Below are 12999 nucleotides of genomic sequence, written 5' to 3'. Positions count from 1 at the left end.
AGCTAGAGAGGTAAGTCTGAGGTGGTTTGTACATGTGCAGAGGAGGATAATGGACATATTGGACAAAGGATGGTGAAGATGGAGCTGCCAGACAGGAGGAAAAGAGGAAGACCTCGAGGGAAGTTCATGGATCTAATGAAGGAGGACATGGGGGTTGGTATGACAGAGGACAATGGTAGGGACAAGGTGAGATGGAGGCAGATGATCCACTATAGTGTATGAGAGCAACAGAAAGAGGAAGAAGACGACCCTCATAAAATGACATGTACCCAATGGTTATGATGTACATATATGAAGAAAGAGAACACAGACCCTGTTTGAGCCTTTTGGAGCATTTTAATGCAGCTATGTGACACCAACACCAAAGGGCTCATAAGGTAAATGCCCATAGCTTTCATACATGTACTTGGCACCCTGGGAATAAGATTGAGATGTTTTACCAACTACCTGTTCTTTTTCATGGCTTTCTACATTTTACAGCTCTAATTTAAAAAACACCACCCGCCAACAATGAGAATATTTGGAGGTTAGCCACTAATTCATTTATGATTTTTATGTGACTGGTTTAGTAGCAGCATTTTATATAACATAATCCAATAATGCAGGAGATCCGTGTTTGATGTGTTGGAGCTGGACGTCTGTCTGTAAACTGTCCCGCAGGAACATTAAAGTTTTACTCTAATCCATTTGCATTTAATAGTATCTATATTGTAAAGTGTGCCAAAAGTTAAAGTTGCATGTTTGCATTTTGATATTAGTCCTTATTTTTAAACACCTTGCTATAAACTTTGAGGAATAGATGAGATATTTATTATTTCTGTTTGTCCCCCATTTTCATGACCCTTAAAACCCTTAACATCCTTGTTCCTTTAAATAGTGAGGAGGAGAAGAGATGTAATCATTTTACCTAAATCTAATCTGCTTCTAATCTGTTCTATTTAAGGGACTTGCTCATAGTCAGCTTAGTAACCACACTGTGACTGTACCCACAGATTTATGTCCCTTTTCCATAATAACCCACTCTGTTCTCACAGGGGTCAACAAGGAGAGTCACACATTATCCCACTTGCACATTAAGATGCATCAGTGTCATAAATCAGCTTAAATACCAACTGTCTGGAAATTTGACTTCACTTAATTAATCCTGACACCTACAAGCAAGAAGCAGAAAACAGAAAAGTATGTTTTGTTTTGTTGTTTTTATTCAAGATCTGTTCACATGTACTTAGCAAGAGTGAATACACAGCGTTAAAAAACTGTACTTAGTGTAGTGAGAAAGAAAGGCGAAAAGCAAAGAGAGCGAATGAAGGTAATATTGAAGTAGGCGCAGTTTTGAAGTGGTGAAAGGCAAAGGCATGAGTGTAAGCGTGATTGTGATTTTCTTCGGGTAATAAAAGGTAATAAGAGAGATGTAGAGCGGGCGGAGGACTTGGCGAGAGCAGGAAAAAGCATAAAGGAAACACGAGTGCGTGTCTCCCCGCCCCCCAAGCGAGGGCCGTAGCCACTGAGTTCGTGAGGGGATCGAACTGGCGGTGCCCTGTACCAGGGGCTTCCGCCACATGTCATAGGCCAAACGGCCGGCCGAGAGAAGGCTTGAAAAAAAGGCCATTTATCTTTTCTTCTTCAGCCAGCTTTTTTTCTCATGGTTTTTACAAAGTACACATTAAGCTTCTCAGTCCGCATGTTCACGGTGCCAGCATTTGTTATGGAATATGTTGAGCAAACCTGGAGAAGCGTCAGCTCAAGATATTATTGTCATTGCTGTGGATCTTTACCTGATACACTGACTTGGTGAGTAAATGTTTACTCTTATTCAAACTGATTTTGTGGCTTCTCTTAGTTTAGCACCGGGATTATAATCTTGCTAGCTAGTTAGTGTTAGCCTAGCGTTGCTGCTGCCGCTGGGCTCATGTTACTTCAAAATTAACACCACAGCCTTAAAAACCTTACATAAAACTATGTCTGTGAAATTTTCTGTTGATTGTTTGAAATAAAAAAGTGAGATAAGAGCCCAGACAAAATTCTTCGGGAGGTGCAGGAGACGTCCATTTGTTGTTCATGCTTTGTGGCAGCTTTTGAACATCTGTGGCATCTATTAATGTCAAATCTAGCCTTTATTTAACAACACAAGCAATCTCTATGTTACAATGATTGCACAGCCATTAAGGATCAAATCAGTTTCTGAAAACTGTTCTGCTTTTTCTCCCTCTGCTTGCTTCTTACTGTCTTTGAGGCTCGGGACCAGCACTCCTGTTGTTGGACAGAAAGACATCAGTAAGTATTTTGCTTTTCCAATATATTAGCAACTGTCAGTGACATTTATATTAATGAGGCTGAACTTTAATCATACTTTAGAACAGCCTGTTTTACTTATTGTTTTATTTGTGCTTTGGTTTGGGGAAGTTGTTTGGAGAAGTAGTGGATGCCCTCCTCCTCTGGCACAATGATAACTCACAAAAGCTCCTTGGAGTAAGGAGATCAGGCTCAGAAGTGGTTCTTTCTAAGAACGTATATCTGTATTCATAAATGACATACTAAGGATGAGTAATGCTTAAATAATGAGGAAAGTAAGCAGTGACCAATGACACATTTAACAATGTGTCATTTGTATCCACTATTCTATGTTTGTTTATGAGTACAAGATCCTTTTTTCTATCAAATAACCTAAAAATGACTGACTTCACCTTTAAAAATACTAACTTAAATAAACCAAGATAACCCAGCAGTCCATAGGAAATAATGTGTGCACTATGTCACTAAAGTTATTGTCACTGCAAATGTAAAAGTAAACATAAATGAACCACAGAGGAAGTGACGTGACTTTGAGGACAGATGTGATCAGGTGGAAAGTGCAGAAAGCTGACTGATGTCCATCTGTGGCTGCATTAACTGTTGGCCTGTCCTGTATTAGGCATTCAGGGTTTTCTTTGATGGCCATTTAGCTGTTATGGCATGAACGTGCTCGGTGCATTATTATTGGCTTTTCTACAGCCTGATATTTGTTTAATAATTGATTGATACAGTGTATTAAATAAGTTGATAAATAAGATGTTAAAAACGTCATCATCATATCAAACATGATCGATTTGGGGGGAGTTTGTTTGGCACATGCTGACTGCATTCTAATTGTAACTGTAATTGTAATATTATTGACTATAACATATAGTCAATAATATTAAAAAGCTGCTGTTACTGAGTGAAACAAAGATTTCAGGTGTGGATTTAGCCCCAGCGTTTTAAGATCCCAGCAGCGCTCGTATTTATGGCCACATTTTTCAAAGAGACGAGCTTTCTGGGTGCTGACTCAGAGGGACCACTTTAGTTCACTGAAGCTTTAATGCCAGTTTAAGACAATAAACTGGACACGTTTGAATCAAATTGATAATAACAGAGCGATGCTGGACATAAGCAGCTGTGTTAGTGTGACGCCCTGCATATTTGAAGGAATAAACTTCTGTTCTTACTGAATCTGTAACATTGCCTTGATCTGCCTGCATCATTTTTTTAATAGTTTATGTTGTTAAATGAGTTTTGTGTCACTGTGCACAGAGAAAAACTCACCTGATGTAGTGGTAAAGCAATGTTCACCACTAGATGGAGCCAACCTGGCACAGGTATTTTCTCTACACGCTAAATTTCACACTGAAAAGCCTTGGTGGAAATTTTTGTTTACATAGAAGGTAAAGGAAAAATGTCTTGAGGTCTTTCCAGTGTTTTCAAAATTGTGCTTTTCAGATATTATTAAATTCCGTTCTTTTGAATTTCTTTGGCGACAGAGAAAGACTGGACTCAGAGTGGTCAAGCTCAAAAAATGATCTTTATTTTTGCAAAATGGAGACCCGCCACACGAACACACAAGCTCAGGGCTGAATTCTTTGCCAGCTAAATCCGTATATATATTTCTGCACTGCGTCACAGCGACACACAGTTTACTTAGTTCTGCTTTTTGTCTGGTTTCCTGTATTTTATTAATACGCCTGTGCAGCTCTGCACTAAAACTTCCTGTTCTCTGCAAAAGCAGTTTCCTGTCAGTACTCTGTGACATTGTGCTCAAACTGGCGTTCTCCTAGTCTGGCCTCTATAAAACAAAAATTAAGAATATATATTTATTTCATAACAATACACATCGAAACTTCACACAGACAAACACACACACAAAACAACAAAACATGTCAAATTACATCACGTCTCATTCGTTTTTGGAGAATTTCACCACTTTTAGTTTTCATGGAAAATAACTTGTGTTATTCATGACATGATATCATTTAAAATAACTTTGTCAGGCCAGTGAATAGCTGCCACATAAGTCTAAATCTAAATCATACATGTGGGTAGGGGTGCATAGTCAGTAAGTCGCCAAGACTCTGCAGAGCTCCAAACCTCCTCTGCCACAGACAGAAGCATCAAAAATGTGCGCTGGGAGCTTCATGGCAGGATTTCTACAGCCAAGTATATCTATATGTATGTGGCCAAGAACCTTGTAGGGCATCTTAGCACAGTTTACTTGTGTCAGCTAGGTCAGCTAGTGGGAGGGCAGAGAGGGCAGCCTTTACATTATTTGATTGTAGAGTGACAGGAAGTGCCTATGAGCTTCTGATCAGGCAGAAATATTGACAGAAAAATACACTGATGAAAATCAAAGAAGAGAAAATGTATGTGATGTTCCATTTTCCTGAGAGCTGATTGGCTGTGATGACTCCTTCAAGTACTACATGCTACTTTGTCCTGTTAAGCCTGCTGTCTGTTCTCAGGCCTCCTCCTGTTTCACTGCCATAAATCCATCACCAGAGGGCTCCACTGACCTGCCTGCTGACATCAGACCACACCCCTGTGTCATGTGACCTGGCAAAGCTGGACTCAGACCTGGCCCAGGCAAGTTCAAAGGCAGAGAGCAGAGTATAGTAGAGCACTGGAAGGATGAGGTGGAAACAGGAAGCGTGTAGATTCAGTGGATTTGGATCCTCCATCTGTCTCCATGCTCTCTTTACTGGCCTTCTAAAAATCACTTCTAAAAACTGTAGCTGTGATTTTTTTGTTGAAATGTTTAGGATTTAGAATTCCACTTTACTGTCATGCATGTCTAAATACAGGGTAACAAAATACAGTTTGCATCTTATCAGTAAGTGCAATAAGAGCAAATATACAGATGCACTGATATATACAGATAAGGGTAGTATAAATGGTGAAATAGTTATGAACAGAGAGACCAAACATACAGCTGAACTACAGACAAATGTACAGCATACAGATGTTCAATATTGCTGTACAGGTGGGCAGATATACAGGTGTACTGTGAACAAATATACAGATGTGCTACATATATACAGATGTAGCGGTGTGAGGTAAACAGATCTACAGAGTGCTATGAATATATCTACAGCAGTGGAAGCATAGCTCTCTGAACAGACTATAATAGTCACTATAACAGAGACTCTGTCAGTGTCCTAAAACTACAGCAGTAACCGATGTGAGCATGTGGTGAATGTTGAGAATGATCATGGTCACTGGGAGGAGGAGTGTAGAAGGGTTCAGTGAGTGTGGATGGAAAGGCTCAGCGGGGGCTGAGTTCAGTAGGGTGACAGCTGTGGGGGAGGAGCTCTTCCTAAACCTGCTGGCTTTAGTCTGAAGGCTCCTGTAGCACCTTCTGGAGGAGACAAGAGTTTATTGGCAGGATGAGAGGAGTCCCCGGGAATGATGCGTGCTCGGCATAGACATCTCTTCCTGTGGACATCCTCAATGGCAGGAAGCGGAGTCCCCGTGATGCGTTGGGCGGCTTTCACCACCCGCTGCTGTGCCTTGCGGTCAGCAGCAGAGCAGTTCCCACACCAGACTGTGACACAGTTGGTCAGGATGCTCTCTATCACATAGTGGTAGAAGTTAACCAGTATGTCAGCAGACAGGTGGTTCTTCTTCAGGGTCCTAAAGAAAAAGAGGCGCTGATGGGCCTTCTTGACCAGGCTGGAGGTGTTAGTTGACCAGGACAGATTCTCAGAGATGTGGGTCCCCAAGAACTTGAAGTTGGAGACCCGTTCAACAGCTGTGCCATTTATGTAGATGGGGACATGGGGGTCTCTGTTCTCCCTCCTGAAGTCCACATTGAGCTCTTTGGTTTTGCTGGCACTCAGGAGCAGGTTATTGTCAGACCACACAGCTAGGTGCTTTACCTGTAGCAGACTCATCGTTGTCTCTGATGAGACGGTCACCGTGGTGTCATCTGCAGACTGGATGATGGAGTTGGATCCATACCCAGGTCTGCAGTCATAGAGGAACTCAGCACACAGCCTGTGGAGTGCAGTGTTGAGTGTGATGGTGGTAGAGCAGTTATGGCCTGACCTAACATGCTGGGGTCTGTTGGTCAGAAAGTCCATGATCCAGATGGAGTTGCTGAGTCTAAGAGCCACAAGTTTGGTGATCAGCTTGGAGGGAATGACTGTACTGAATGCTGAGCTGAAGTCAACAAACAGCATTCTTACATAAGTATTGCAGAAATATCTGAGTACACGTTGCAAGAAACTACATTCCCAGATCACATCCAGTGTGTGCTGGAAAATTTGCAACGATTCTACAAAAATGTTCCACGTGGTTGTTTTTTCTTCTTCCTACTGGTGATGATCCAGTGGGGCTCCAGTCACTACAGGCTCCCTTTTGGTGCCACAAAACAAACAAACTCGTGCGTCCATGACTGATCCTGCTGCTTCTAGGGCTGGGCCATATCATACCGTTCACGGTAATACCGGTATAATGTTGGGCAACGATAAGAAAATGAGATATGGTGATAGAATATGGGTAAAACGTGCATGCGCAGTGCCTTTGTTTTCATACGCACACGGCGGAAAAAGCATGGCAGCGACGGAGAATGAGAAGAGCGAAAGCAGATCGTTGAATGAAACAGATGAACCGGAACTGGTTTGTAAAAATGCTGCAGCTTCACTGGTGTGGAACTGGTTTGGCTTTCGTCCGTCAGATACACAACAAAGCACTATTTTTGGTAGAGCATGCTAGCGGGCCGTCGTTATTACCGTGTTGTTTGGAAAATACGGCACACTTAAAATCAATCCTTTGATTTTTCTGAAAGTCGACAGAGCCCCTTATAATCCCGTGTGCCTTATGTATGAACTCTGGTTGTGTTTACTGACCTCGAGACGATTTTATGTGCACGGCGCTCGAAAATCTGTCAAATGTTTCAGGACGACTTTGCTAAGCTACGAAGCCGCACCGCTTGATGGATTGTTGGAGCATTACAGGCGATCGTAGGCGGAGCCTCGCGGAGTGATACGTACTGTGCTTCAACATAATATTACCGTATTGTGTGTGTTTAACCTCTTTTTAAGTTTTGTGGATATTATACATGGTTATGCTGAGGATATGTGGGCCAGTTTCCACTGGAAATGCCTTTTGGTTAAACTGTCAGCGAGGAATTTGCACTGTTACATGATTATGTAACTTTAATGCAGATAAAAACAGCTGCTTGTTGAAGTGAAAATACATTGATGGTTTTTTACACTAATAAAGTTGTGGAGTTGTAAAGTATTTTGTCTCATGTCAGTTATATCGTTATCACAAATTTTCAAATGTATATCATGATAAATACTTTTGGTCACCCTGCTCTAGCTGCTTCCACTGCACTTCACTTCTGTATGAATTGATCTTTTCATGACTGTTCACTTTGGACAAGCAGGAAACAGAGGTGACGCTGACTTGTGGCTTCGCAGGATGATTCCCTTTAACAACAGGAGCACACAGTTTGTTTAGGCCACCATGAACAGCTCACATTGTAAATGACAAAGAGCCAGTATCTGATACTGCAGCTTCCACTCACTGTGACAGGATGGCTCGTAGGAGGTGATCACACTCTGCTTCATTGGGTTCCAGTTCAGATTAAGGGACAACACATGGAAAGACAGAAACTGGGAACAAATGTTTGACAAATATTTACTGTTAGAAAACATTCAGTGAAAACATCGATTTTTCTGTTTGGCTTCAAATCTGAGTCTCCAAAAGCCAGTCAGACAGTAGAGTTGGTATAAACAGAGAGAGGAGATGAAGCTTCTTTTAGACAGAGGAAGGGAAAGATTTAGATTCACTTAAAAGGATAATTCTCTATTTTTAGCACTTTCCACTTTTGCTTTCTTGCCATTAAGCTCTAATTAGCTTTAATTTCACTTCAAATACACGAACACAGAAAAGTAAGAGTGCGATTCTGCCAAAGGTAAAAACTAAAATGCAGCATTGTGAAAGGTCCCTGCTCACTCACCCCTCTGTCTCTTCACTGCTGTATATGTGCTGGATTATTTGGACTACATTGCATTGTACAGTTAGACTATGATTGTATCTGTGGGGCTTAAAACAATGACATGTGTTCACTCACAGTGGATTCATTTTCACGTCTTTAGGGCTGGTCTGGAGACATTAACTGGCTCTAGGTGACAGAAAGCGCTGCAAGGACTGAGAAAAAACAGGATTAATCCCTTTTTGGTGCACATTATGACAGCTGGGATTTGTGTATATTATGTGTTGAGGTTTTCTCTTTGTGACTGAGGTCCTTCCTGGCGGTGAGATTTGTATTGAGCGTGCAGTGCAGAGTGATCAGACACATATGTGCTGTTCCACAAACAGGATGTTTTTATTGTAGTCACTGCAGCAAGTGAGATCAGTGAGAATAAACCAGAGAGGTGGAAGGAAAAGATCAAACAACAGATCTTAAGTCCATGATACAATCTGAATGAGGAGAAAAGGCTCACTGTGTGGAAGGCTGAGATACTCTTCTGCAGACGAGCAGCAGAGACAGTTCAACAGGCCACAGAGTATTTTCCCAAAAGTCTCGGGGATCATGGAGATGCTTTCTGGCAGAACTGAGAGCAGCCTTTGTTCCTTTTGCTCAGCAGGGTTTCCATCTTACAGTGTGATTTAGCAGGTGGGGGAAGCTAAAATCAGCTGTAGTGGCTCTTTGTAGAAACTGAAATCAACAAGATGATAATCAGCAGGTATTTCATGAGCTGTCCTGGCTGATTTCCAGCCTCTACACTGACAGGACGCTGTTTACACCGTCTTTTTTCTACATTTAAGCTGAAATTCATATTCATCTCTGTTACTCTTGATGTAACAGACCACGAGCACCACAGCCATTGTGCGTCAGTCGCACACAGTTCTTTACTGTAAACTAACCTGATAATCCTGCACTAACCTGCAGAGGACTTTCATGTGCTCTTTAAGTAACACAGTTTGCTTTGCAGCGTGTTTCACAATATGAGAACATGAGGACTTCCATGGAAGCTTTCAGTTTCTATCAAATGCCACTGAGCAGTCCTTACCTTTAAATATAAGCTCTCCTCTTCCTGTCCTGTATTCTTTCTCCATCTCTGAGTGAAGTTATCTCAAACTCGTTTCTGTCCCTGTGAAATACAACAGCTGGACCTTTAGCTGCAACACACTGTGAGACAAACTGCACAACAACAGCTTGTGTGTTTGCTGTTGTTTGTTGGGCTGATAGAAACGTTGCAGTTGAAATTACCTGCAACAACATGTTACTCCCTTTATGCTCGATCGTCTTCTGTAGGGCTCATTAGATGCTGAAGTACCGCGGCCACAACTTATGGACACCTGCAGTCGTTCCAGAGCTGTGCCAAAGAAACCAAACCACACAGCGGCCCACTTGGACCTGTTACTGTGGCACACGTCATCTCTTTGTATGTGACGTCCCCTGGTGATTATTTCAAAGAGGGCTGTACGCTCAGAGTGACAGAAACAATAACTCTCTGCAAATTTGTTGAACCAAAAGTAACAAGAAAATGTAAGAAGTCCAAAGTACAGTTATTTGTTTAAAATGTAATGAGGAAAAGTAAAAAGTACTCCAGTAAAGCACAGATACCTGAAAGTTCTACTTTAGTATAGTAGAGTACAAAGTATTTGTACTTTGTTACTTCCCCTTTGTGATGAACCTTAACTGAGGCGAGTGAGTCGTGCAGCTCTTTGTTCTGGGCTGTTTGCTGACCTCTTGGATGCGTCGTGGCTGGATGCCCGGCCGCTCCGAGGAAGGTTCACCTCTGTTCCATGTTTTCCATTTGTGGATAATGACTCTCTCTGTGGTTTGGTGGAGTCCCATAGCTTTAGACATGGCTTTATAACCCTGTCCACACTGACAGATCTCAATTCATTCGTTTCTGAATCTCTTAGGATGCTGGCATGATGTCTGGCTTTGGAGGATCTTCTGGTCTGTGACACGCCACAGTTAATTTATCTTAATAATAAACACTTTCATTTAGAAAGAGCATTTTGTGTTTACTTGTGTTGTTGTTGTTGTGTAATATTTAAATGTGATGATCTGAAACATTTAAGTGGGACACTTTTTCACACCACTGTATGTTATTTTATTTATTATATATTTCTTTCTTTTTCTGGAGCGATCGTGATCGGCCACCTAGACCAAAACTGCCAGGGCCGATTTCCTCCCAGCCCTGATTCCTCAGTCATTCTTGTGGGCTACATCTCTCAGACCATGAAGATTTAGACTCATTTTACATAGCGGGCCACATACAGCCCACTGTATGCCGGACCAGTGAAACTCCCCTTACTGTGTAAAGAAGTGACATATTTAACTCTACATGATAAAGAAAAAGCTGCTGTGACAAAGACAGAAATCTGTTGTTACGGCTCTTTGTGCTTAAATCGTAAGAAATAAATGTGTAAAATTACAGAAAAAAGCCCTGACAGCTCATTGCTCACACTGCAGTTTTTTCCTTTGGTTTTTTAAACTGTAGTCACAGAAATTTCTGTAGTAAAAACTTTCTGTCATTTAATTGTCATTTGCTTGATGATTTTGTGTAGTGTTAAATATCAACACTTCACCGAGTTCCTTTGATTCCTCCGAGGCATCCGATGGAAGACAAAACACTGCTCAGTAGACCATTTAACTCTTTATTACTTCTAGGAGGGAGATGCGTCCTGCACGACACGTTGATCTCAAAATGCTGCTGCGCCCCTGACAGTTTTATTACAGAAGCTCTCTCACTCTAGTCTAAACAGTGTGTCAGTAACTTTCCACCAGAGATGGTCCCGTCTTATCTACTTTTTCCCAGGCAAGCGTGAGTGAGAGTCTGCAGCGTTTGACTTCCAGGGACACTTGGTCTAATGCCTTTATTTTTCAGGGCCGTGTCCAGTTAATACTACACTATATGGTTATATGGCAGAATTGAGGCACTTCAAATCATTTAATCCCAACAGTAGCATGAATTACAATAAAGGAGGTTTTTATCACTAGGAAAGCTGTAAAACTTATCTCGGGGGCCAAATATAATTGTATGAAACAGTTGTGGTTTGGAGCCTGTTTCTACCCAATAAACCATCACACAGACCCACTGAAAGCTTCACACATGTCTCAGGTTATCTGTGTGCAGTTACCTGGAGCGTCAGAAGCTTGAAACTTGCTCCACTCTGTCTTCATCGCTGTGCTCTGCACACTGGTTGCTCACCGCATCATGTGCATGTTCTCAGGTGCTTTTGGCTAGAATTCATAGGATAGACACAGACAGGGTTCATGAATGCCTGTATCATAAAATAATGGAACGGGCAGAATACATATATTCTCAAAATCATTCATATATTTCCTGCTTTTCAGGAATGGAGGTGGTAATTAGCCTTTGGCGCAGTTGTTGACCCATAACCAATGATGAGCAGCTTACATCACTGTCACTGGGACAGTGCTGCACTGATCCCTTCCTGAGAGCCATCTCAATGCAAGCACAGAGAGTTAAGTCAGGTGTTTTTTCATGCGCTTTCATTATTTCTTTGACTAAGGGGGAGTGAGGTCAAATTTGACCTCAGGCATGTCATGAATACTGAAACCTGGGCTGACTGAACTGACCACAGCTTCTGACTTCAGCATCACTGTGTCCTTTACACAAGAGGCCGACTGGCCCACAGATATAGATTAAATAAGAGACACTTATTATATAAGAGACACTCACGGGCTTGTGCTCTGTCACCGTCTGCGTTCTTTATTTATACAAGAGAAATGAATACATTCGTTCAGTGACATGAGCATGTGCGTATGTGATTGTGTGTGTGTGTGTGTGTGTGTGCAAGGTCAGAACAGCTTGTTCAACTTCTCACTATCGCTGTAGAAAGATTCAGATACAAATATCCGAACACGTTTCATAAAGAACAATCAGTTCTAAACAAGAAAAAGGTCATCATGCAGTATTCTATCATCAATAAACTTATATCACTAAAAGCTTATACTGACTACTCAGTACAATTTTCTATTTGCTCCTGCTGAAGACAGCAGCAGCGCTGTGTGCATAAATCCAGCTTTTCACCTTCTGTATGTGTACTGTTGCAAGGATTTTTTGACCTAAACGCAAACGGACCTGGCAGGGAGGCAGGCAGGTGAAGTTCCACGATGAAGGGAGTGCAACCTGTTTGCACTCCCTTTACAAACAGATAACTGTTTGTAAAAAGTTCTTTCTGAAGGATTTTCAAAGTTGTCTTTTACAAGATGTCCAGTATGTTTGGATGATGAATAACAGGGGTGCACATAAGTGGTCCTCAGGTGCGCATAGGCTGTCAAAATGAGACGCGTGTTTGCGTACATAAGATTTTCTGGAGGAGGACAGACATTTGTTTAGAACTCTAAAGATGTTGAAGAAGCTCCTTTAAGCAATTACTTTGGTGTTCCTCCACCTCCAAAGAAATGTCAGCAGGAACCGCAAAAGAAGCGCGTATTCTCGGAAAAGTGGTTGCAGGAGGTGAGCTGGCTTCAAACAAACGATGAACGCACAGAGATGTGAGTGCAGAATATGCTGTGAAAATCCCACTCTAGTGGACAAAAACAGCCTTTTATATGGACGCAAACGCCTGTTGCAACTTCTTATCTGGTGCGCCTCTTTTATTTTGACAGCGAATGCGCACCTACGGACCACTTATGTGCACCCCTGTGAATAAACCATCTGTCAGCCTGGCTGTAGAACAGCAGAAACCCTGCTAAAGCAGTTTGCGCCTATT

At 41.8% G+C, this 12999-nt stretch overlaps 1 long non-coding RNA gene across 3 annotated transcripts; it reads right to left on the bottom strand.

Moving 5' to 3' along the window:
* Positions 1 to 7249: 7249 nt before the first annotated feature.
* Positions 7250 to 11779, bottom strand: LOC146490350 (uncharacterized). 3 transcript variants are annotated; one of them, XR_014872805.1, is made up of 3 exons: positions 11398 to 11779; positions 7820 to 10212; positions 7250 to 7721 (listed from the first exon to the last, which is right to left on the bottom strand). It is a non-coding gene; the product is annotated as an uncharacterized LOC146490350 (long non-coding RNA). The 3 variants fall into 3 exon arrangements; XR_014872804.1 differs by having other exon boundaries at positions 7250 to 8956; positions 9312 to 10212; XR_014872806.1 differs by having other exon boundaries at positions 7250 to 9392; positions 9512 to 10212.
* Positions 11780 to 12999: the final 1220 nt, after the last annotated feature.

This window comes from Neolamprologus multifasciatus, unplaced genomic scaffold (genome assembly GCF_963576455.1).
Source record: "Neolamprologus multifasciatus unplaced genomic scaffold, fNeoMul1.2 scaffold_10, whole genome shotgun sequence".
NCBI classification, from domain to species: domain Eukaryota; kingdom Metazoa; phylum Chordata; class Actinopteri; order Cichliformes; family Cichlidae; genus Neolamprologus; species Neolamprologus multifasciatus.
This window is presented reverse-complemented; position numbering and strand designations above follow the sequence as displayed.